The sequence below is a fragment of the Ceratotherium simum genome, chromosome 10 (genome assembly GCF_057802395.1).
Source record: "Ceratotherium simum simum isolate JZ-2026a chromosome 10, ASM5780239v1, whole genome shotgun sequence".
Lineage (NCBI taxonomy): Eukaryota > Metazoa > Chordata > Mammalia > Perissodactyla > Rhinocerotidae > Ceratotherium > Ceratotherium simum.
This window is the reverse complement of record NC_141909.1, coordinates 11,559,630-11,584,113: the sequence shown is the minus strand read 5'-3', so window position 1 is coordinate 11,584,113 and position 24,484 is coordinate 11,559,630. Positions and strand designations below refer to the sequence as shown.

The 24,484-nt window shown below is 42.9% G+C and overlaps 2 protein-coding genes across 3 annotated transcripts in view; one reads left to right on the top strand and one right to left on the bottom strand.

The window, feature by feature from the left end:
• The window catches only part of GGACT (gamma-glutamylamine cyclotransferase), a 40,219-nt gene extending 25,802 nt beyond the window's left edge, over positions 1 to 14,417 (bottom strand). Inside the window, exon 1 of the mRNA XM_087435890.1 lies at positions 14,255 to 14,417. The gene's annotated coding sequence lies outside the window, so the exon portion shown is untranslated. The remainder of the gene's footprint in view (positions 1 to 14,254) is intronic.
• Positions 1 to 24,484, top strand: part of ITGBL1 (integrin subunit beta like 1) — a 1,366,350-nt gene that overhangs the window by 449,148 nt on the left and 892,718 nt on the right. The window lies entirely within an intron of this gene.

Here is a 24,484-nt window from a genome sequence, read left to right as displayed (position 1 = left end):
AGAGCCATGAAGAACAGGAAAGGCAGACACGAATGCTGCTTGTGTGTGATCTGGACCGTGAACTGACCCTGAAGTGGGGGTAAAGGTCATCCTGAAGAGAAGAGGTGGGAGGGAGGGATGGGCAGCATTCCAGGTGGCAGCTGGGACATCCAGGTGGGAAGGCGCATGGAACCAGGGTGAACGGGTGAGCCCTTGGGGCCAGTGGGCTAGTGTGCGAGCCCAGAGCACGGTCTGGTCTGCAGGGGTGAGGACAGACAGGGAGGAGCCTGGAGCCGGCAGGGTGAGCGCTGCTGTCCTGGGCTGCAGAGTGGACTGGATCCTGCAGCTGGGGCTTCCCAAACCTGGCAGAGCTCCCGAAATACAGGTCAAGTTTCAAGATTTCTACCCCTGAGCTCCTCCCCCAGGGAGATTAATTTAGTAAGTCTGGAGCGAGGAGACAGGAACTTGTACTTTTAATAAAATTTTAAAAAGCTCTCCAGGTGATTCTGATAATTAGCCTTTTGGGAAACCATTGATTTAGGGAAGGGTCTTTCAGGGTTTTTTTTTTTCCTTTTCCCCGCCAGCTTTATTGAAGTATAACTGACAAAGAAAAACTGTATATACTTAGGGTGTACAATGTGATGATTCGATATACGTATATATTGTGAAATGACTACCGCAATCAAGCTAATTAACACATCACAGTTACCGTTTTGTGTATGTGATAAGAACACTTAAGATCCACTCTCTTAGCAACTTTCAAGTATAAAATACATTATTATAACCTCCAGTCACCATGCTGTACATTACATCCTCAAAACTCACTTACCTTGTAACTCAAAGTTTGTACCCTTTGACCAGCATCTCCCTATTTCCCCCTCCCCCAGCCCCTAGAAACCACCATTCTACCTCTGCTTCCATGAGTTTGACTTCTTTTAGATTCTACATGTGATATCATACAGTCTTTCTGTGTCTAACTTATTTCACTTAGCATCATGTCCTTCAGGTTCATCTATATTGTCACAAATGTCAGGGTTTCCTTCTTTTTTTATGGCTGAATAATATCCCGTTTATATATAAATGGATTACATATATACATATACACACACACACACCATATACACACACATTTTCTTTATCCATTCATCCATCAACAGACTCTTAGGTTGTTTCCATATCTTGCCTACTATAAATAAGTTCTTTCAGGTTTTTTTTTTCCTTGGTGAGGAAGATTGGCCCTGAGCTAACATCTGTTGCCAATCTTCCTCTTTTTGCTTGAGGAAGATTGTCCCTGAGCTAACACCTGTGCCAATCTTCCTCTATTTTGTATGTGGGATGCCACCACAGCATGGCTTGATGAGCAGTGTATAGGTCCACACCCAGGATCCGAACCCAAAAACCCCAGGCCACCGAAGCAGAGCACATGAACTTAACCACTATGCCACCGGGCTGGCCCCAAGGTCTTTTAGTTTTATATTGATGGTACTGAAGAATTACTAACTTTTGGATTAAAGAGTATTCATTATGCATTGTATACTGCAAAAACAAGGAAAGTACACTAATTCATTATCAAAAGATTTTCTAGAAGAGATTTTTGTTTAACCTCCTCTATATGGAAAGTTTAACTGGAAAAGTGAATTTTCCGAGTATTAAAGACTTAACATGTGTATAAACCTATCTTTTTTTAAAAAAATGCTTCAAGTGTCCAAGTTATACAAAAAGGAAAAAATACATACAAATAAAGATAATGCCAAAAAATCTTAGGATAACTAAAAGGTGGCCCTTTCCAAGTTTACTAAACACTAGCCCTTTAAATTTCCCCATCATTTTATGTAATTATGAGACTATTCCCTATACAATAATGCTGAATACAAATTTTCCAAGAGCATTATGTTTTTACTCTGTTATGATTCAAGGTTGGCCTAAGTATAAATATTAAACAAGAATAACCATTTTAAAAATGTGGAATAAATTACATTTACTTTCAACACCTGGTGTCACCAGCATAGCACAGTACAGGGCTATGTGTTGCTCCGTGCTGGGTGTGCCCCAACTCGGTGGCAGCTGGGCCTTCGAGGGTGAGGGAAGCCCAGAGGCCCACGTCACACCTTCCGGAAGCATGATTTAACCAAGCCCCAGGCAACTGCATTCCCAGGGGTCACACAGGTTTAGAGGATGGTATTTATGTTTGTTTTTAATTTTGAATATAACGATGCAAGGAAAAGACTGGAGTGAAATAAACTTGAAGTATGTTTTCTATATATATAATATTTCACAAGTCATGGCCTACCTGCCTCCCCCTCCCCAATCTTGTGACCCTGTGCCCACTGCGTGTGTATGTCTACTCCCAAAATTCAGTTAATCTTGTTTAGATTGGCTTGCTGATGACATGCCTGAAATCAAAAATCCAAAATCTCTGTGAAAACTTCATCCTTTAAAGTAATTTGTGCTCAGGTCGAACTTCAAAAACGGGAGATTTCAGGAAGGAAAGAAAGAATCCTTCAGCTGTCATGACTAGAGTGTTGACATGCAAGAGGTGTTAGTTAGAATGGTAAAGCCTGGTCCAGCTCAGCCTACCTGACAGCCTCAACAACTTCATCTGTGCATTTAACTACTACTCACAGTCTAGGCAGAGGAGCACTTGTAAGATAAAACTGAAAAATTTACAGCCTCGAAGCTTCACAACCTGAAAATGTGTTTTAAGATGAGGTAACTTGCCTAGTAGCTTTCACTTATTTTGCAGCAAAGGGATCCTGCAAAACCTTCTCTGCAGAAGTTGGTTTCTAACCACTGAAGTCCAGGAACCAATCTGCTTAACGATAAGTAATCAGAAACCAGTGGTGGCTTTTAAAGAGCAGGCATCTCATTAGAAGATTCTGAAGATGACGCCCACTGCAGCTGAGTGCACGTGTGTAACCTGGGAGGCATTCAAACCACCTGGTGCCCTACGCCCTCCCTCCTCCGGCCCTGGCCGCTCCCGGGCAGTTTTTAACACTGATAAAAGGCCTCTTCCTTCTTCCCCAGGTAATCTTGGAGGACCATCTCCCACACGGTCTCTTAGCCTCTATGCTTGCCCACACCCACAGATGCGTGCAGGACCATGCCCCTCCCCGTTCCTGGGGCTCTGGTGGGCAGCCTCTCAGATGGCCCCAATGATCCTGGCCCCTGGCAGTCGTGTCCCTGTGTGACTCCTGCCCCTTGTGCAAAGGCTGGGTTTAGTGACTCACCTCAAACAAACAGAATACAGAGGAAGTGATGGGATGTTACTTCTGAGGTTGTTATAAGAACGCGGCTTCCACCTGGGGGATCTCTGGTGCCTTCTTTCGCTCAGATCCCTCGCTCTCAGGGAAGCCAGCTGCCATGCTGCGAGGCTCTCCAAGGAGATGCCCACATGGAGAGGAACTGAGGCCTCGGCAGATAGCCAGAAAGGACCCAGGCCTGTTGGCTGTCAAGTGAGTGAGCTCAGACCCTCCCCAGTCAGCCTGGAGACCACCAGACCCCGGCTGACACACTGACTGCGGCCTTGTCAGAGCCCCTGAGCCAGAGCCACTCAGCTAAGCTGCTCTCCGAGTCTCACCCACTGAAACCGTGGGATAATGCCTGCAGCACTGCTGCTGGGCGTGATTTGATATGCAGCTATAGGTAACAAATGCAAAAGGGTCAATGCTAAGTGTCTTCATGCGGCTCACACAGGCCAATCACCGTCCAGCCCCACCTCTCCTGCCACTTCTGGGCCATGCGTCACACCACTCTGGGGGGTGTAATCTGTCCCCCTCTTTGCCTTTAAGTCCCTTCCTCTTCATTCCTCAACAGGCTGCCTGGCAAAATCCTCCTCATCCTTCAAGGTTTCCAGGTCACTTCAAACTTCATCTCCCCAGTGTCATCCTCCCCGGGAGGCAGAACTGCTCCCGCCGCTGCGTCCTCCGAACACGGCGCCCTTTGCCCTTGCCTCGTGGCTGCTGAGGTCCCCGTCTCCCCACTTGCTGAGAGGGCCCAGGCACAAGCGACAGGAGCTCCTCAGCTTCAGCCCTGGGACCCGGGGTGTGGTGGGTGTTCAGCAGATGTCTGCTCAGAGAGGAACCATCTGTGAGCTGCCAACCTGATGCCTGCCGTCCCCCACCCCGTATGTTCATGTCTATCTTCTACCAGGACATCTCCTATACAACCACTACCGCCCTTAACATCAGGGCATTAACATAGATAGTATTTTACTACTTTCCCTCAGACCCCTTTCAAGGTTTCTTCACTTGTCCTAATAATGTCCTCGATAACAAAAGGACCCAGTGCAGAACGCCCATTGCATTTGGGTGCCATGTCCTTTAGTCTCCTTCATTCTGGAACAATTCCTCAGTCTTTTTTTGACTTGCACGATTTTTTAAAGATTTCAGGCCATCATTTATATTGCTGAAAGACCCTCAAGTTGATTTTTTTCTGATGTTGCCTTGTGATTCGATTCAGGTCATCCATCTTTGGCAGGAATCTTTTGGAAATGATGCTGTGTTCTTCTCATTGTCTCTAATCAGATGGGACATGATTTCAATTTGTCCCATTATTGATGATGTTCACTCTGATCACTTGATGGAGGTGGTGACTGCCAGGCTGCTCCACGGTGAAGTTATTCTTCTCTTCGTCACATAAGTTGAGAAGTATGTCATAAGGACGTACTTTGAAACTATGTAAATATCTCATTCACCACCAAACTTGCCACTTGTCCATTTATCTATTTGTATCTGTAGAGACGTAGGGTTTCCTATTTTTTCAGTGAGTTATAATCCAATACTATCATTTATTTATTTTGATGCTCAAATTGTCCTCCATTTGAACACATAGACTAATCCCAGCAGGCTTCTCTGTCCCCTTGACCTGTCCACATCATTCCTTGAGACTTCCTTGATTTCTGGCACAAGATGTTCTAGGCTCATCTTGGATTTTCCCTGTCCCAGCCATTTCGCCAAAGAGCCCTGATTTCCACCTGTTAGTGGAAAATGGTATCTAGAGGCCAAGATCTGGGCATGAGATGTGCTCACTGCTCTTGGGGTGTTACCTGCCCACAGACTTCCTCGTGGAATATATATATGTACATCCATATATACATACACACATATACATAAATACACACATTTACATCTCTATTTATTGAAAACCATGGGTTCATACCAATACACCTAACCCAATCCACACCACAGGGTTCATCCTAGTTTTCTACATCTCTGTATTGGCAACTCCCTTCTCCAACAGTGGGAAATCTGGCTCACATTATCTTTAGTACACTTATTCGATCAATCCTTCCATACGTAACTAATTTCCAGTCTCAGCCACCACCATCTCCCCTGCATGTAAGTCCTCCTCTCCCTGTTCAGGCTCTGACACTCCACATCAGGATGACCCTCTGAAAGAAGGGCCTGCTCACCCCACTCGGGCTGGGACTCCCCATGCCAGGTTCACGGGGTGGAGACAGCGACTTCATCTCTTATGGAAGGAGCTGCAAAGTGGCACTGCACAGGCACATGCATAAGAGGCTAGAAGAATGTGTGGCCATTGGTGCAATCCTGCACACCGGGCTCCTTTGTGTCACTGCTAGCATGTAGCTTCGATTCTCAAGGTCCCCTTATGAGAGAAGATGGCTGGCACAGCACTGGCCATTATGTCTGCATGCAAAGGAGCAGGAATGATGAAGGGCGGGGTGAGGAACAGGAGCCCTACTTCCAGCTGACTCAGCTTCCTTCCTTTGCAAAACTTCCCAGAAATTCCACACATTTCTGCTTCCTCTTCTTTATAACTTAAGGCACATGGTCACTCTGAATAAAACTGGGGATCAGTAACTAAGGAAGGAGAGAATAGATATTTGGTGGCCACTACAATTTCTGCCACTCCCACTTCTTATATTTACTGGCTAACAGCCTGCTTTGAGGGGTTACTGAAGACCGCAAATGAATCCCTGGAGACATTCTTGACCCTCACCCATGTCCAGGTTTACAAAGTCCCAAGGTAAGTCATCCTAGGTGCACAGGAACTCTTAGAGAAGCCCTAAATCGCTGCTCAGATGATATATCACTACTTCTTTGTTAATCTAAAAATCCCATATGTAAGAAAATGTTGCAATGGGCCCTTCGAAAAGCCTGCTGAGTCTCCAAGAAAACCACCACCTATGAGGACAGCTTGTAGCTCTTTACCTGTGTGAAAACACTACGCAGGGAGCAGAGGAAAGCTCCGCTCCCAATCGCTATGGCACTCGAGAGGTGAGAGCAGAGAGCAGTGAAAATGGCCCCAGTTCTTTGGCAAGGAAAAGGAGAATAATAACACAGTGGAAGATAACCTCAGAGACGGGGGGACTGCAACCTGAGAACCACTCTTAAAGATTTTTTATTTATTTATTTTTCCCCCCAAAGCCCCAGTAGATAGTTGTGTGTCATAGCTGCACATCCTTCTAGTTGCTGTATGTGGGACGCGGCCTCAGCATGGCTGGAGAAGCGGTGCGTCGGTGTGCGCCCAGGATCCGAACCCGGGTCGCCAGCAGTGGAGCGCGCTCACTTAACCACCAAGCCACGGGGCCGGCCCCTGAGAACCACTCTTTAGGGAGCCCTAGGGAGACTTATTTTGCAAAATCACACAGGAGGCAAGCCTTGATACCTTTCAGATGAGTTCATCTGAAGCGATGCTGTTTCTCTGCAAGGAAAACCCAAAGGGCTGTTATTCAATGGAAAGACATTACAGAAGCTTTTCTATTTATAAATTATCATAGCAGTGTAATTTCTTGACATTGTTCCAGTATCCTTCAGATCATAGATGTACAGTGTTATTCCTGGAAGCAGGAGAAAGCATAGTGTAGACTGAAGAACACATACTTTTGAACTAGACATGTTTCACTTCATAGTCAGGTAAAACCCTCCACCTTTTAGCTGTGTGACCTTGTTCCAAGTGTTCATCTCTCTGAACCTCAGTTACATCACCTAAAAAACGGGGATAATAATGCCCACCTCAAGCACTGATGTATGAGGATTATATGAGATAATGTATATAAAAATTCTGGCACACGGTGCTTTTATTAAGTCTTAGTCCCCTTCTAAGAGAAGGGTAAATCACAGGATTATCATAAGGACTAAACAATAGATCCTAACACAGACATATAAATGCCTGGCATATAGCTTGTGTCCAATATGTGTTAGTTCCTTTTTAACTTACTCATCCACACAAAAAGCCATACCCTAGTTATCTAGCATAGTTGACTGGTGTTCTTTATAATGAAGTTTAATCTTTTATGCACAGAAAAAAATTGTATAAATCCTCGCTGCATTAGTAAACACTGTATACTAAAAATGATATGGCACCCCACGTTCACTGCAGCATTATTCACGTTAGCTACAAGGTGGAAGCAATCCACATGTCCATCGAAAGATGAATGGATAAACAAAATGTGGTATCTACATACAATATTCTACCTTAAAAAGGAAAGAAATCCTGTCACATGCTTCAACATGGACGAGCCTTAGAGACATTATGCTAAGTGAAATAAGGCAGTGGAAATATGCTAAGTGCAATGTATGATTCCACTTATATGAGGTACCTAGAGTAGTCAAATTCATACAGACAGAGAGAAGAATGGTGGTTGCCAGGAGTTGGGGGGAGGAGAAATGAGAAGCTGTTGTTTAACGGGTATAGAGTTTCAGTTTTGCAAGATGAAATCATTCTGGAGATCTGTTGTACAACAATGTGAATATACTTAACACTCCTGAACTGTACACTTAAAAATGGTTAAGATGGTAAATTTTATATTATGGGTTTTTTTTACCATGACTAAAAATAATAAAATTATTTTTTAAATGATGTAACTTTTAAGCTTTCATAATAATGCAAGGTTATCATACTGATTAATTACAGACTGTGCTACAGATATATCTATGCAGTTTGATGCCCAGAGCCGAATTTCTATCAAGATTCAGGAGTTACTCTAGAGCCTGCCTTCTTGAATAAATATCTGGGATTTGTGGATTCCGCTGCTAAAGGAAAAAGTGGAACTTGACATTTTTCGCTACATAGTATTTGCTATTACCATCGGAGAATTATAAGATGTTAAAGCTGGAAGAAACTCTAGAAATTACATTTTAAAGTTGAAGAAAGTGAAATCTAGACTTTAATCAAAGTAAATGATTTGCCTAAGATCATACAGATAGTAATTATGAGAAGAGCTGGAAAGAGAAACCATCTCCTGGCTCCCTCTACAATCCTCTTGTACAATGCTTAGCTCTCCAGAATTCCTCGCCTCTGAACTGCACTGTTGAATACGCTGCCACCAGGGGGCAGCAGATGCATTAGTCTGGTATTCTAAAACACTGGACTGAAGGCCCCAATACATTCCTATTATCCCTTCCTCCAACCCCCCAAAATATATATGCACATTTATAAGACCTTATTAATATCAACAAGCATAAAGTTTAAAGGACATCCATAACTTTTTAAACAAAACAAAGACCTGGGTCCAATGGAGGTAATATCCTCACTAATCCTTCACTATTTTTTTATTTATTTTAATCCTAATTGACGTCAATTAGGGGTCAATTAATATGTTAGTGTTAAACCAAAAATGACTTAACCACAGAAACTCGTCCCATTTCCTTACATTTTTAACCAAATTTTCCTAGTACTTGGCCTCTGAGGTTTCAGATCACAACAACCTCAAGCCCATCTGGCCGTCTGTCCTCCACCGTCCTCCGTCAGGCTCTGTTTTTCCTTCTAACGCTCCTATGTTACAAAGGAAGGTCTGTCAACAAGTCTAACCCTCCAGTAACCTTTCAGAAACAAAAAGGGAGAGATTCTACTCACAAAGTAAAGCCTATATGGACACCATTCTTCCAATGGTAATACTAGAAACCAGAAGCCCAAACCATAGCAGCTAATGGGTGAGACTTGACTTTAAAGACAGGCCCTCCCTCAGCAATGACCCTGGGCACCATGAGACTTGCACAGTTTCATCTAATGTGAGGGGTGAGGGACGAGAACATTAGCAGCGACATTTTGGTAGTTAATCCAGGAGTCAACCCCACATTTCAAGCAATAGTGACCAGGGACCATGGTCCCTAAATCACCCAAAGAGAGGCACATGATCTTTATGTCACAAACAGAAATTTCAAATGGTTTTCCTCCTTGACCTCAATGTGCTTTAATAACGAAAAAAGTATTCAAATGCAAACTTTTACTACTAACTCAGACACATGGGAGCAGTTCATTTTTAAAGTACAACAGTGTTCACTGTTCGTAGTTAAAAGGCATTCAAAGAAATCATTCCCTGCTTACACCCATTTGCTCTCATGTAATTAACTTCACCAATCAATCTAATCTAGCATAAAACTGATGGCAAAAGCCATTATGGCACTATCAGTTACTATTGGTAAAATAGGAATGAGATGCACAAGATGCATATGATGAATGGATCACTGCAAAATGCATCATATCTTCAGACACTATTCTGTAATCCTTTGCCAAATATGATGTGTCAATTGCTGAGATTTAAGAAAGATTCCTAAGTATATAATATTCTGGGTTTAATTTAATTATTTTCCAATATAGAGAATTTACCACATTTAAATATAGAATATCACCAGAAGACCAGAAATATTTATTTTTAAAGATTTTATTTATTCAGTTATTTCCCCCCAAAGCCCCAGTAGATAGTTGTATGTCATAGGTTCACATCCTTCTAGTTGCTGTACGTGGGACTCGGCCTCACGTTGGACGGAGAAGTGGTGCCTCAGGGCGCTCCCGGGATCCGAACCCGGGCCGCCAGCATCAGAGCGCGCGCACTTAACCGCTAAGCCACGGAGCCGGCCCGAGAAATATTTATTTTTATAACATAGAAATAAAATAAATAAATTCAATTCAGTAATTTATTCAAGAATTATTATAATACTCAAATATTCAAAAAACTGAAATCAGTTAATTAAAAACAAAAACAACACACTTATTAGGATGGCTCAAATAAAAAAAAAACCTGACAATATCAAGTGCTGACAAGGATATGGAGCAACTGGAACTCTCATGCATTGTTGGTGGGGATGCAGAATGGTGGGGTACAGCCACTCTGAAAAATAGTTTGGCAGCTTCTTATCAAGTTAAACATACACTTACCATATGACCCAGCCATCCCACTCCTGGGGATCTGTCCTAGAAAGATGAAAACTTTTGATCACATTAAAAACCTATAAACAAATGTTTATAGCAGCTCTATTCATAATCACCAAAAACCGTGAAGAATCCAAATGTCCTTCAACAGTGAATGGATACACAAACTGTGGTATGTCCATAAACTGGAATACTACTCAGCAATAAGAAAGGAAACACACATGGATGAATCTCAAAGATGCTGACTGAATGAAAGAAGCTGGTCTCAAAGATTACATACTATATATTTCATTTACGTGACATTCTGGAAAAGGCAAAACTTATAAAGATGGAGACCAGATAAGAGTTGTCAGGGATTACGGGTAGGGTGAGGGTTTGACTACAAGGGGGCAGAATGAGGGAGGAGTTGTTTTGTTTTGTTTTGTTTTCTGGGTTTTTTTGCTGATAGAATTGCTCTGTATCAGGATTGTGATGATGGTTACATGAATCAATCAATTTTAAAACTCACAGAATTACATAACAAAAAAGGTCAATTTTATTTTATATAAATTTAAGTAATAATAATGAATGAAACATGAGAGCATGCAACTCTAAAACCCTGAGTTAAAAATAAGAGGTTAAAGAAAGAAGAGCACTCTACATTAGGCTACTGCCTGGCACACATTAATCATTATTATTAAGAGAGACTGAAGAGATTTATAAACCAAATACAATGAACGGGCTTTATCGTGATTTGAATAAACCAACTGCACAGATTTGTTTTTAGACAGCTGGGGAAAGTTGAATACAGTATTAGATGATATTAAGGATTTTTTGTTCATCGTTAGGTAGGATTGTAGTTTTGTAAAAAATACACTTTTAAACAAAATTCATACTAAAATATTTCAGGGTAAATGACATGATTTCCGGTATTTGCTTCAAAATTCTCCAGAAGAGGGCCGGCCCCGTGGCTTAGCGGTTAAGTGCGTGCACTCCGCTGCTGGTGGCCCGGGTTCGGATCCCGGTCGTGCACCGACGCACCGCTTCTCCGGCCATGCTGAGGCCGCGTCCCACATACAGCAACTGGAAGGATGTGCAGCTATGACATACAACTATCTACTGGGGCTTTGGGGGAAATAAATAAATAAAATTAAAAAAAAAAAATTCTCCAGAAGCAAACAAACAAAAGCTCAAAAAACAAAGGGAGGCGGCCACGTGGAGTGAGCATGGCACAGCCAGGATGGTGCCCGGTTTTCCGACGCTGTGTTGGTACGTGAGGGTGGACTGTACTCTGCTTCTGAGTATGGCTGGAAACGCTCAAAACAAAATGCTGAGAGAGAAAAAAACACTGACTTGGTCTTCGTAAATACTCCCAAGAATGCCACTAACTGACCTTTATTCATTTATCAGATGTGCTAATCCCCCCTTATAGTTTTTATTAGGCTTTTATAATCTGCATCTAACTTTACTGAAAACCAAGTCAGGGGAGAAAGAGTAATTCAAAGCGGCCAGTTGTGATTCTTCTCAACAATAACAGCTTAAAGAATGCTTTTCAAATCTCATTTAATGCTCATAAATTAGTAAAACCATTATGGAATACAGAATTAATAATTTTCATTAACATACCTGCTGCATACTCCTAAGTGCAGATGACAACAGCATGAGAGGTAATTAACTCTCAAAAAGTGTAAAAACAGATGTAGTCTGAACCAATGGAGGAGAGCACAGCATCTGAGAAGTTCTCTCCGATTTACTCTTCCTCTCTCTAATGTACTTGGGCAGAACTCAAAGCATCCGAGCTCCAACAACGCTCCCAACTAACTGGAAACGAGTTCTTTCCTACTGGCTGCCTGTTATGTGGAAGGTACTATGGGGGATCAAAATGAGGAAGCTGTGGTTCTCATCTAACCAGCATTAACAGAGGAGAAAATACTAAATATTTTAGGATGAATTTTGTTTAAAATAGTCCACAGTGTTTAAGGTTAGTGTGCAAAAACAATTACAAAGGTAAAAACCACACAAAAAACTAAAAGGTAAAACAGCAGCAGCAGCAAGCACCCCACCAGGGTGCAGGGGCAGGAGTGACCAGTGGGGAGGATGGGGGCACAGGAACAAATCAAAGAAAGCTTCCAACAGCCCTTCCGTCGAGCTCGGAAGAATGGGTGACATTTCGCAGGTGGAGCCAACGTCTCCTGTCACTCAGAAGCCTCTCCTACCAGTACCGGGGAAGCAGGGGCCCCAAGAGTCAGAGCAGACTCACCCTCTCAGTGTGGAAGGGCAGTGGAAACAGGGACTGAGAACCATGAACCTCTGGTGGTGACGTATCTGCTGCCCCTAAACACCTGGAGGGCAGCCCCGATGGTGCCCCGGCTACCGCATTACAAGGCGAGGTGACTGAATAAAGCCCCCACCCCCACCTCAGAGATGCCCACGTCCTAATCCCCAGACCCTGTGAACATGCTACCTTGCAGATGTGACTACTTTACAGATGTGATTAAAGTTAAGGGCCTCCAGATGCAGAAATTATCCTGGATTATCCACATGGGCCCAATCCAACCAAGAGTCCTTAAAAGCAGAGAACCTTCCTGACTCAGGGCAGAGAGAGCACTGTGATGACAGAAAAAGGGTCAAAGGGATGCAACGTTGCCATCTTTCAAGGGGGGAGGGCAGGGGGGCCTCTAGAAGCTGGAAAAGATGAGAAAACAGATTCCCCTCTAGAGCTTCGAGGAGGGGACACAGCCCCACCGATGCCTTGATTTCAGCCCAGTGAGACTTGCTGGACCTCTGACCTAAATAACCGCAAGATAATACATTGGGTTGTTCTAAGCCACGCAGCTGGTGGCACCGGGTCCTGGCAGCACTAGGATACTAAGACACAATCAGACTCGCTTCTCCCAGTCGCCAGGCCTCTGCCTGCGCGCTTTCTCTGTTGCCCTCTTCCCACTCTCACTTTACCAACGAAGGGCACTTTCATTCCATTAAAAGACGTGATCTTCCATATCCCTCGTCTCCAAACCATAATTAACCAGCCCAGGCGAGGTCATGACCCCACTCCACACATCCGCTCAGCATTTCCACCTCTCCACCGTGGTCCCTGCTTGATTGCAATCCTCCGCTTTTGTAGGGTTCATATTTATTGAGCATTTACTAAATGCTAAGTACTAAGCAAAGGATTTTCCGTGAGATTTCTCATTCAATCCTCCCACAACCCTACCAGGCAGACACAATTATTATCCCCCATTTTTTTAATTAAAAAGTTCAAAATCACCCAGCTGGTAAGTAGCAGAGCCAGGATTTGAAGCCAGGGAGTCTGTCAAAGGAGTTGGTGCCCTTAACCGTGACATTAATATCTGTCTCCTATGTGAGAAACATAAGTTCCAAGATTGTGTGCGTTTATTAACACAATAGCCTCAGTGTTCAGCACAGAGTAGCTTAATTAATAGTTGCTGAATATGAATGAATGGGACAAAGACAGTTTTTCCCACCACTTTTTTGTTGTTGTTGTTTAAAGAAAACTTTTTTCATTATGAGAAGTCAAATATATGCAAAAATAAAGTAATGATATAATAAACCCCCTACTACTATCTCCCAACTTCAGCACTTATCAATGTAGGGCCATTCTTAATGCCAACAGTTAATCAACTGAATATTACATTATCTAGTAGAAATAGCCCCCTTCAATATTATTCTTTTTCAGAATCATGTGTTCTTAGCTCTCATCACACATTCATTTATCTGTGTTAACACAGACTTAAAAAAACAATCTTGAAACGGGTAAGTCTTTCTAAGCAAAACATAAAACAAGGAAACTGTAAAGGGGAGATTGATTTTTTTCCCTATGTAAATGATATATTTTCCCTATATAAAATTAAAATATTCTGTAAAGTATAAGTACTGTAAACAAAGTAAAAGAAAAAAATGGGGAAAACAGCTTGTAACAAATATGACAAAAGATTAGTAACCTCAATGCACAAAGAATTCTTACAAATCAATAAGAAAAAGACCACAAGCCAATGGCATGTTGTCTGGAAAAATGGGTACAGGGATGAACAGTTTCTCCTACTGTTCTTAAATGACAAAAAGACAAGGACTTCCAACCGACACTCTGTCAACATAATTCTAGTGCTCTAGAATTTAGGAGCAACAAACACTCTAGAACAGAGGAAAAAACAATTCTCACCTGCCAGCTTGTTTCTTCAAAATCGTGTCACCCTGGAATCCTGCACTATGCAAGTCTGAGAGTCTGAAAAGCTTTTGACTTCAGCATCCTTCTGAACAAGACACCAGGAAAAGCACGCCCACCTCTCAGCGTGACCAGAAGCCCATGGACCAGGATCCAGTTCTCAGTCCTGCTGGAGGGTGAGATGAAGAGGAAGGTAAGGGAAGAAAGTTGAGTGTTTAAGAGATAAGGTGCTTAAAAACGAATCACCCAACCCCTGTTGGACTGCATCTCAGGCCTTGGGCGTGGGCCCACGGAAGGAAGGTATTTCCACTCAGCGGAAAAATGTGGTTCACCAGCCCGAGGGGCACGGGTGCCCTGAATAGAGGAAAGTTCCCACTGACCTAGCAAAGGGGTTCAAAGTTCTTGACTCCTTGAGAAACAGCTCTAATCTCTTTAAGTGAGGAAAATAAGGTGAAAAAGAAAAAGTGTATTTACAACTATCAAGCAAAGCCTATTTTAGGAAAATTGAGCTTGCTGGATGAAGATTTCCAAGTCTTTTAAAGTCATAAATTTATATTCAAAAAATTCAAACCACATCTGAAGTATACTTGCCAAAAATGGTGAATCTGAACCTATTTAAGCCTTTAAATCCAACTTGCAGTTTACAGGAAATAGAGGGGAATAGAGGAGCAAGCTAAATCATACTATACAAAAAGCCAAATAAATCCAGAATGTGAGGCATCTACAGGCAACCAAGTGACATCAATAAATCACTGGCATTAAAGAAACCCACGGGGACTGCTCTAGACCAGTCAGCAAACTATGGCCCTCAGGTCTGTCCAGCCTGCTGGTGGAGTTTAAAACAAAAAACTCTGAAAACAAAATTTTAACGGAACACAGAAACGCTCAGTCATTTACATATTGTCTACTGCTACCTTTGTGGGACAAGGCAATTGGGTGGCTGCAACAGAGACCACATGGGCTGCAAATCCTAAGAGAGTTAGTATAGGGCCTTTTCCAGAAAAATTTTGCCAAATCCCTGTCCTAGATTAAAAGAGAAAACAGATATTCAACAAAATATCACATGGGGCCCTGTTAAGAGAGGTTCGGGGATTCGATCGGAGACGTAAAAGACACTTTCCACTCCAAACAAATGGACTGAGGTATATTTTATTATATAGAGGATAGTAAAGGTGACAGTCTGCAAACAGATCCAAATAGGTCAAATATTAAGAGGGAAAAAACATCAGCCCGACTGGAAAGGGAAAATACCCACATCGGCTGAAGAGAAATGACACAAATCAACCAGAAAGAGAAACACCAGGTTAACCAAAAAGAGAACACATCAAATCACTTACTACACATCAAATCAATTACTTCACATCAAATCAGTTACTCACAACATCCACGCCCCACTGCCGGGAGAGCTCTGTCAATCGACGCGGCTGGGCAAGGATCACACGTCCTGGGCAAGGTGTCCCTTCCACAGGTGGAACTCTCTCTAGGTGGAACTCTCTCTAGGCTCCGTTTCCAGCAGTTTTTATACCATCAGTAATTTTCAGAGTAAGCAATTACAGAGTTTGCAGAGCAAGCATTTAGTGTTTCCATGTACAAATGGTTATCAGTGGCGTACGTGCACTGAGCCCCCTGGCTAACGTCCCAGCCCAGTAGTTGCGCACGTGCATTGTTCTCTTTGGTTATCGTCCTAGCCCGGCACAGATGGCCAGTCCATTCCGGGCCAGGACGCTCCAAGAGCCTTGAAATGTTACAACTTGCAACTCTCTCCGTGGGAGAAAGGCCAGTTCCCGGGAAAAGGCCAGTTCCCACCACACAGAAAGCAGCTTTGTATTTCTTTTTTGTGCTGGTGGCTGTAGGTCAATGGAGCGGCCAAACATGGCTGTACTCATGTCAAGACATATTCGGCCGTGGCCGTCTCCATTAACCATAAGACACCATATGCACAGACAATGAACTTTGTACGCAAGTACATAAGGCACATCCAAGAATCCAAAATCCAATGACTACAATAATTATAAAACTATCTCGCAATAAAGGACCCAAACCCCAAGGTAACCAATCAAACAACCCCTTAGAATATGAAATGTTGTTAACTTGATCTTGCAAATCATGTACAGCATCAAAGATAACATTAGATAAGATAACACTTAGGCCTAACAAATTAGCTTGCAGAAGTCCAGACCAGCCCCCATCACGGAGGGTAGCAGAAGGCAGGGTAATAGAGAAATTATAACTAGTTCTCCGTGACTGGTCAGATATAGGCTTATACTGAGAGATTGCTTGATGTTTCTGAGACCAAATTTCTCGGCCATTCATAGTCCAGGTTATAGGTCCCACTGGTGTAGAGCAGTTGGTCCAGCAGTGCAGGGTCAAAGGTTGTCCTACGGAGACATTAGTTGGCATGTAGGTCTGCAGCAGACATGGAAGTGCAGCACAGCATAGCAAACACAGCAGGAATATCTATTCACGCAAAGAAACAGAATTTTTAGGAACATGATATAATTGTTTATTTCCTGGATACATTACTATGAGCGTTGCAGTGGGCCCTTGGGCCACTACTTCTGCGCACGTGGAGCCGCATTGGGTGGATGTGTCACCCACACCTTTGCTCCAGGTTTCCATCCATCTGTAGACCCAAATCCTTGCATTCCTCTTTTAGTTAATTCACTTGGAGGTTGTCCTTGTGACACATTTGGAGTCAGGAGGGGAAGCACCAATAATTGTCCCACTCGTTCCCCAGACTCTACAGTTAGTACTGTGTCACTACCATTATATAATATAAATTTTATTTCTCCTTGATAATCTGGATCAATAACTCCTCCTAGTACATCAATACCTTTTGCTGCCAGTCCAGAGCGTCCTTTTAACAAACCAAAGGTATTTTTGGGAAATTGTACCCCTATCCCAGTAGGGACTATAGACTGCTTCTTAGGGGGCAATTGAATAGAATGAACAGTAGATAAATCCAATCCAGCCGCTTCGGCCGTGGCACGAAAAGGCGGTTTAGCAGACTGAGTCAGGGGCCAATAGGTTAAGGTCATAAGCTCATGGGTGGCGGCTGCCACTTCTGTAATCTTTGCTGGTAACAACCTTGACAGAGGAGTCTCATTAGGGCCTAGTGGCCTGTTATTTAACACATTTAGAGCAGTACTTAGATGGTTGTGCCACCCCTTTAATGAGCCATGACCAAGTTTCCTCAATTGTTGTTTAAGCAATCCATTCATTTGTTCTATGAGGCCTGCAGCTTGGGGGTAATAAGGTATATGATAAATCCATTCTATATAATTTTCCTTGGTATAGGTTTGAATCAACTTACCTGTAAAGTGGGAACCATTGTCACTCTGAATTTGCCTTGGTGTTCCATAATATAACTTGATTATATCTAATAACTTTATGGCACTCTGTTGGGTGGCCACTTTAGCTGGTATAGCCAATAAATAACCAGAATATGTATCAACAGCAGTGCAGGCATAAGTATATCCACAAGAATTTGGCAATGGTCCGATAAAATCTATTTGCCAGGTATGGGCGGAAATAATCCCTTTTGGATATGACCTTGGTAGGGTGTGGAACTCCCCGTTTATTTAACTGTTGGCATAACTGACACTGTTGTACTGCAGTGGCAATATCATCATGGGTGACAAGGATTCCCCTATGTTGTGCCCACCTGTATGACGCTTGTTCTCCCAAGTGTCCACTCGTTTGGAGGACCCATTGTGCTAAGCCTGGGTTGTGCGTTGCACGAATCTGCACCAGCTGATTAGCATGAGAATTATGCTTCGTTCTGCAGAAATTAAAGAACTGTGAGCATCAACATGAAATACAGTAACAATTGTATTTTGACACCATAACCATATGTCTTCCCATAATTTCTTTCCCCATATTTCTTTATCATTAATTTTCCAATCATGTTTTTTCCATTGTGGCATCCACGTTGCCAAACCTTGTGCCACTGCCCACGAATCAGTATATATATGACATTGTTGCCCCTGTTCTTGTTGAAGTGCCTGATACACCGCATAGAGTTCAGCATATTGGCTACTCATATTATCTCCGGTGGTGACAATTGTTTGTTGGGTGGATGGGTTATAGGCAACTGCTTTCCATTTCCGTGAGCTTGATATCATTTTGGCAGAACCATCTGTAAACCACGTATGGTTTTGTTGTTCTTCAGTCAATTGATCATATGAGACACCCCATTTAACAGGAGATTCTGTTATATCAGTCTTAGGTGACACAGTTGGCTCACTGCTATATTGAGACACTTGTTCATGCAATAGAGACAACCCCTTTGGGCCAGGTTTGGCCCGGTCTTGAATATACCATTTCCATTTGATAATATTAAATTCTTGTGCTTGTCCAATTTTATGAGTAACAGGCATGCTATGAATCCATTGCATGATGGGTATTTGAGGTCGCATAATTACCTCATGTCCCAGGGTAAGGCTTTCTGAGTCTATTAGAGCCCAGTAGCAGGCTAACAACTGTTTTTCAAAAGGACTATATCTTTCACTGGAACAGGGAAGCTTGCGACTCCAAAATCCCAGAGGATAACGTCGGGCACCTTGTTTTTGCCATAGACTCCAGCTGGCATACTGATCAATGACATCTACCTGTAACTCAATGGGTCCCGGTTTAATTGGCCATAGATCTAAAGCAGTCTGAATAGCATGCTTGGCTGCTTCAAAAGCTTCTTTTTGTTCCATTCCCCATTCAAATTCATATTTTTTCCTGGTAACTTTATATAAAGGTGCAAGGAGCCGACTTAAATGTGGAATATGTGCCCTCCAAAATCCAAATAATCCAATAAATTTTTGTGCTTCCTTTTTGTTATGAGGTGCTGCAAAATCTAATATCTTTTGTCTAGCTTTAGGTAAAATTTCTTGTTTTCCATTATTCCAAAGTACTCCCAAAAATTTAACATTTGAACTTGGGCCCTGAATTTTAGCTGGATTAGTTTTCCATCCATCCTCCTCAAGTGTGTCCATTACTTTTTCTAACTGTTGTTGTACCTTTTCTTCTTCATTTCCTTGGATCATAATATCATCTATATAATGTACTATTTGGACATCATCAGAAGCAGGTACCTTTGCCAAGGTCTCAGCAACCTGTCGATGGCAGATAGTGGGGCTATGCACATATCCCTGAGGAAGTCTAGTAAAGGTATATTGTTGTCCCAGCCATGTGAAAGCAAACTGTTCTTGGACACTTTTAGGTATAGGTATGGTGAAAAAGGCATTAGCCAAGTCTATGACTGCATACCAAGTGCCTGGATAACATTGCACTTTTTCTATGAGAGTAATCAAATCAGGGACGGCCGCTTGAATAGCCGGAGTCACTTTGTTTAGCTCTCTGTAATCTACAGTCATTCTCCATGTCCCATCACCTTTTTTAACAGGCCAGATAGGATTATTCCAGGCTGTAGTTACTCTGCGAAGGACTTTTACAGCCAAATAATCTTCTATGGTCTCAGATATTTCTTGTTGTCCTCCAGGGATGCGATACTGTCTTTGATTGATCACTTGCGTGGCAGGTGGAATTTCTACTTCATGATGCAAACATCCCACAATTACAGCATTAATATGAAAAGACAAAGCTCTAATAGCAAATTGGTATTGTCCATCAGCCAAATTTAATGTCAATCCTTTTAGACTATCAATCCCAATTATATATTCTGGTATTGGTACAATCATAACTAGATATGTGCGCCGGGGTAGTTGCCCAATTTGCATAGAAAGATTAGTGGTAACTGCCTGGATTTCTTTTCCTCCCAATCCAGTTATCAGAATTGATGTACCTTGAAACTTAGTTGGATTCCCATAGATAAGGGTGGCCTCTGCCCCTGTATCTACAAGTGCCTTCACACTAGTTGTAGATCCATTCTTCCAAAATATTTTAATTGGTACATGTGGTCTAATATCTTTTCTTATAGTGGCACTAATCGATACAGAGGTTTGGCCTTCCCCTCAATCACATAAGTCAGCAAGAAGAGGATCCAAGGGAGGAGGTGGTGCACTAGGTGCAGTAGGCACTGGGTTGGAAGCATTCTCTATACTGTCCCTTCTGTTCACTTGTTTTACATTCAGCCCTTTTTCTTTATATAGTTTCCATAATTCTCTAGTGTCAACTCCATCAATCTGGTCTTTAGGTACTCCTGCCTGGAGTAGGGCCAAAAACATATCACCTCGAGTTATTTTATCTTTTTTAAAGAATGTTTCTCTTTTTTCTCTTCTTGGAGAGTTTTCAGTTGTCTGCCAGTCTCCCAAGTCTGCTAGCTGCATAATCTTATCTGCAAGTGTTGATATAGGGCTTTCAGTTTCATTCATGAGAAGGGTTGTAATTATTTGTTTGTATGCCGGAGGTGCAGTTTTTATCAACTTGTTTCGCACCTGGACACTTAAAGTCATTTCATTTAAAGCTTCACCACACCCCAGAAACACAGCCCGTTTCATGGTTTCTTCTCTCATCTTTTGGACACAATCTTTTAAAGTATACCAGGGTCTATTAGTGTCTGGCCACATATCATCCGTGGGGTATTTATCTTGAGCTCCTTTTACTGCAAGAGCCAATAAAGTGGTACCATCAGTGTCTTGTCCACGATCATTTGGGGGGTGAGCATTCATGCTCCAGTCTCTGAAAGCTCCCCGTATTACTGGATCATTGGACAAAATTACAAATTTAAAAGCATCTCCTGCATCCAGATTAATTCCTGTAGCGCCCATATCATATAGGCGAACAAGCCAGGTTATGATGGCTTCTCCAGGCTTTTGTGTAGCCCGGGCTAAAATATCAGAAATTTCTTGCTGGTTAAAATCCTCAATCACATCTTTCCTTACAGGATGATTACCATCCATTTCCATCCGCCGACGGCGAAGAGGACGTGCCTCTGTGCGTTTGGGCGGTTTTTCCTCTTCCTCATAATCAGTTTCAGAATCATCATCCCAGATATCACCATCCCATGTGTCCGGGTCCCACTTAGGACCGGCCGATGCTATGGCCATATGAACTTTTCGTTCATTTACCTTTCCTCTCCTCTTTCTATATTTATATTTGGCAACTCTTACAGCAGCCTTTTCTGCTATAGCTTGGTAGTTACGAGCCTGATCTCCCAGTGCAAGATATTGACATTGAATCATAGCCAAACGAGACTGCAAATCTAAATTTTCTTTTTCCGAGAGTGCCTTCTCTTTCTGTATCTTATCCCTATCTTCTATAGCCCGGCGATAAGCAGTCAACAAACACCAACCCCGCCGTGCCAAAAAGGAAACATCATCTTTCGCTTTCCTTTCCACCGTCTGCAAAGCTTTGGTCACATCCAAAGGTTCAAATCGTCGCAGACGAGCATCCCAAGCTTCACATAGCCCTGACCTACGAGCCCACTCCCCAGCCAGAGTGCAAAAGGGAGGGTCCTCCCATCCTGGAATTTCTTCCACCTTGACTTCAGGCAACTGTAAATCTGAATATTCTTTTTCCAAGAGTGCCTTCTCTATCTGTATCTTATCCCTATCTTCTATGGCCCGGCGACATTCCGTTTCCAAGAGTGCCTTCTCTGTCTGTATCTTATCCCTATCTTCTATGGCCCGGCGACATTCCGTTTCCAAGAGTGCCTTCTCTGTCTGTATCTTATCCCTATCTTCTATAGCCCGGCGATAAGCAGTCAACAAACACCAACCTCGCCGTGCCAAAAAAGAAACATCATCTTTCTCTTTCCTTTCCACCGTCTGCAAAGCTTTGGTCACATCCAACAGTTCAAATCGTCGCAGACGAGCATCCCAAGCTTCACATAACCCTGACCTATGAGCCCACTCCCCAGCCAGAGTGCAAAAGGGAGGGTCCTCCCATCCTGGAATCCCTTCCACCTTGGCTTCAGTTACCTTTCGTTTGAATAGGAAAGGCATCTCCTTAATCGAATCCTGCTCACAGCGCCAATTATGTTAAGAGAGGTTCGGGGATTCGATCGGAGACGTAAAAGACACTTTCCACTCCAAACAAATGGACTGAGGTATATTTTATTATATAGAGGATAGTAAAGGTGACAGTCTGCAAACAGATCCAAATAGGTCAAATATTAAGAGGGAAAAAACATCAGCCCGACTGGAAAGGGAAAATACCCACATCGGCTGAAGAGAAATGACACAAATCAACCAGAAAGAGAAACACCAGGTTAACCAAAAAGAGAACACATCAAATCACTTACTACACATCAAATCAATTACTTCACATCAAATCAGTTACTCACAACATCCACGCCCCACTGCCGGGAGAGCTCTGTCAATCGACGCGGCTGGGCAAGGATCACACGTCCTGGGCAAGGTGTCCCTTCCACAGGTGGAACTCTCTCTAGGTGGAACTCTCTCTAGGCTCCGTTTCCAGCAGTTTTTATACCATCAGTAATTTTCAGAGTAAGCAATTACAGAGTTTGCAGAGCAAGCATTTAGTGTTTCCATGTACAAATGGTTATCAGTGGCGTACGTGCACTGAGCCCCCTGGCTAACGTCCCAGCCCAGTAGTTGCGCACGTGCATTGTTCTCTTTGGTTATCGTCCTAGCCCGGCACAGATGGCCAGTCCATTCCGGGCCAGGACGCTCCAAGAGCCTTGAAATGTTACAACTTGCAACTCTCTCCGTGGGAGAAAGGCCAGTTCCCGGGAAAAGGCCAGTTCCCACCACACAGAAAGCAGCTTTGTATTTCTTTTTTGTGCTGGTGGCTGTAGGTCAATGGAGCGGCCAAACATGGCTGTACTCATGTCAAGACAGGCCCTCGTCTGGATTCTGATTCACACAAACCAACAGTAAAAGTAAGATGTTTCTGAGGCAATCAGGGAAATCTGACTATGGACTGAGTTTTAGGAAACAATAAGGAATTACTGTCATTTGATTAGGAAGTGACAATGGTATTATGCTTACATAGGAAAACGCTCCCTTTTTGGAGGTACATACTGTGCTACTTAGGGGTGAAATATCATGCTGTCTGGAATTTAAACTGCTTCAACAACAACAAAAAAGATGAAGCAAATATGGCCAAAAAAGAAATTGTGGTAACAAATTGTTAAATATATTTGATGGATATATGGAAGATCATTATACTATTCCCTCTGCTTTTGTTTGCTTTAATTAAAAAAATATCAGAACCTTGAGCAAAATGTAGAGTTTATCTCCAGACAGCCTCGCTCTCCAAGCAACCTTACACCAAGTCCAGCCTCAGCCTATCAGGGCTCCCTTATCTCAGAACACAGTTACATTTTAAGCTTCTTAACTTGGCCCATGGTGTCCACCCCCAGAAATGCCCCGTTCCACTCCTCCCCCTGTTTAAATTCTACTCTCTGCTCAAGGTCCAGCCCAAATGTGACCCTCCCCAAGTCCTCCAGAGAACTGATCTCTCTGCTCCCACAGCACACTACGCCTCTGGCATTTATTTCATCCTTCTTAACATTTTAGCTCTTTACCATGTCTATTACCTCACAATGCCATACACAACTTGAGACTTCTAGTAATTGGGTCTTTTCTGTAAATCCATTGGAGGGGTACAGCAACACCGTGCACAGAGTAAGCTCCGCCTATGCAGCTCTCAGGTCCAACCTAAGCAAGGCTGTCTTGCCCTGAGCAGTTTCACTGACAAGAGAGGACCCTTCAATTACGGGATGAATTCCTATTAAGCAAGGTGCTGGTCATGCTTAACCGAGGCTCTCAATAAAATCTCTAACAGCTAAGCTTCACCCCTGGATAAAATCTCTAATAACAGCAGGTTCTAGAGAAGACTAAGATCACTCGATTTTGTCCTCTTATTGTCACCTCTCCTTGGGAACCGTCCCTTTTGAAACACTGCTGCACTCACCTCCATGCCAGCCTGCAGGGGTGCCCTATGCCCCAGGAAAGGCCCTAGCTAACTGTGGGCACAAAGCCTTTCAATGACTCCACTTGGTAGAGCTGAGATGGGTTGAAACTTGCAAGAAATCTTACTAGATAAAATAAAAAGAAAAATGAACAGATAATTTAAAAACTTAAACAGGACCAGTTTCTATCCCTGTTCTATTCCACTTCCCGCTGCCCACTCTCTAAGACCAGCATGAATAACCACCCTCTCTAGGACTAGTGTTAACACTCAGGACCCTCATCAGCCAGGCCAACTACTCCAAAACATCTCCCAACAAAAATCCACCAACTAGAGACTAATCTAACTTTGCAAACTCAGCTTCTGAAATACAATGCTCTCTTCCAGGGTAGTCTGCTT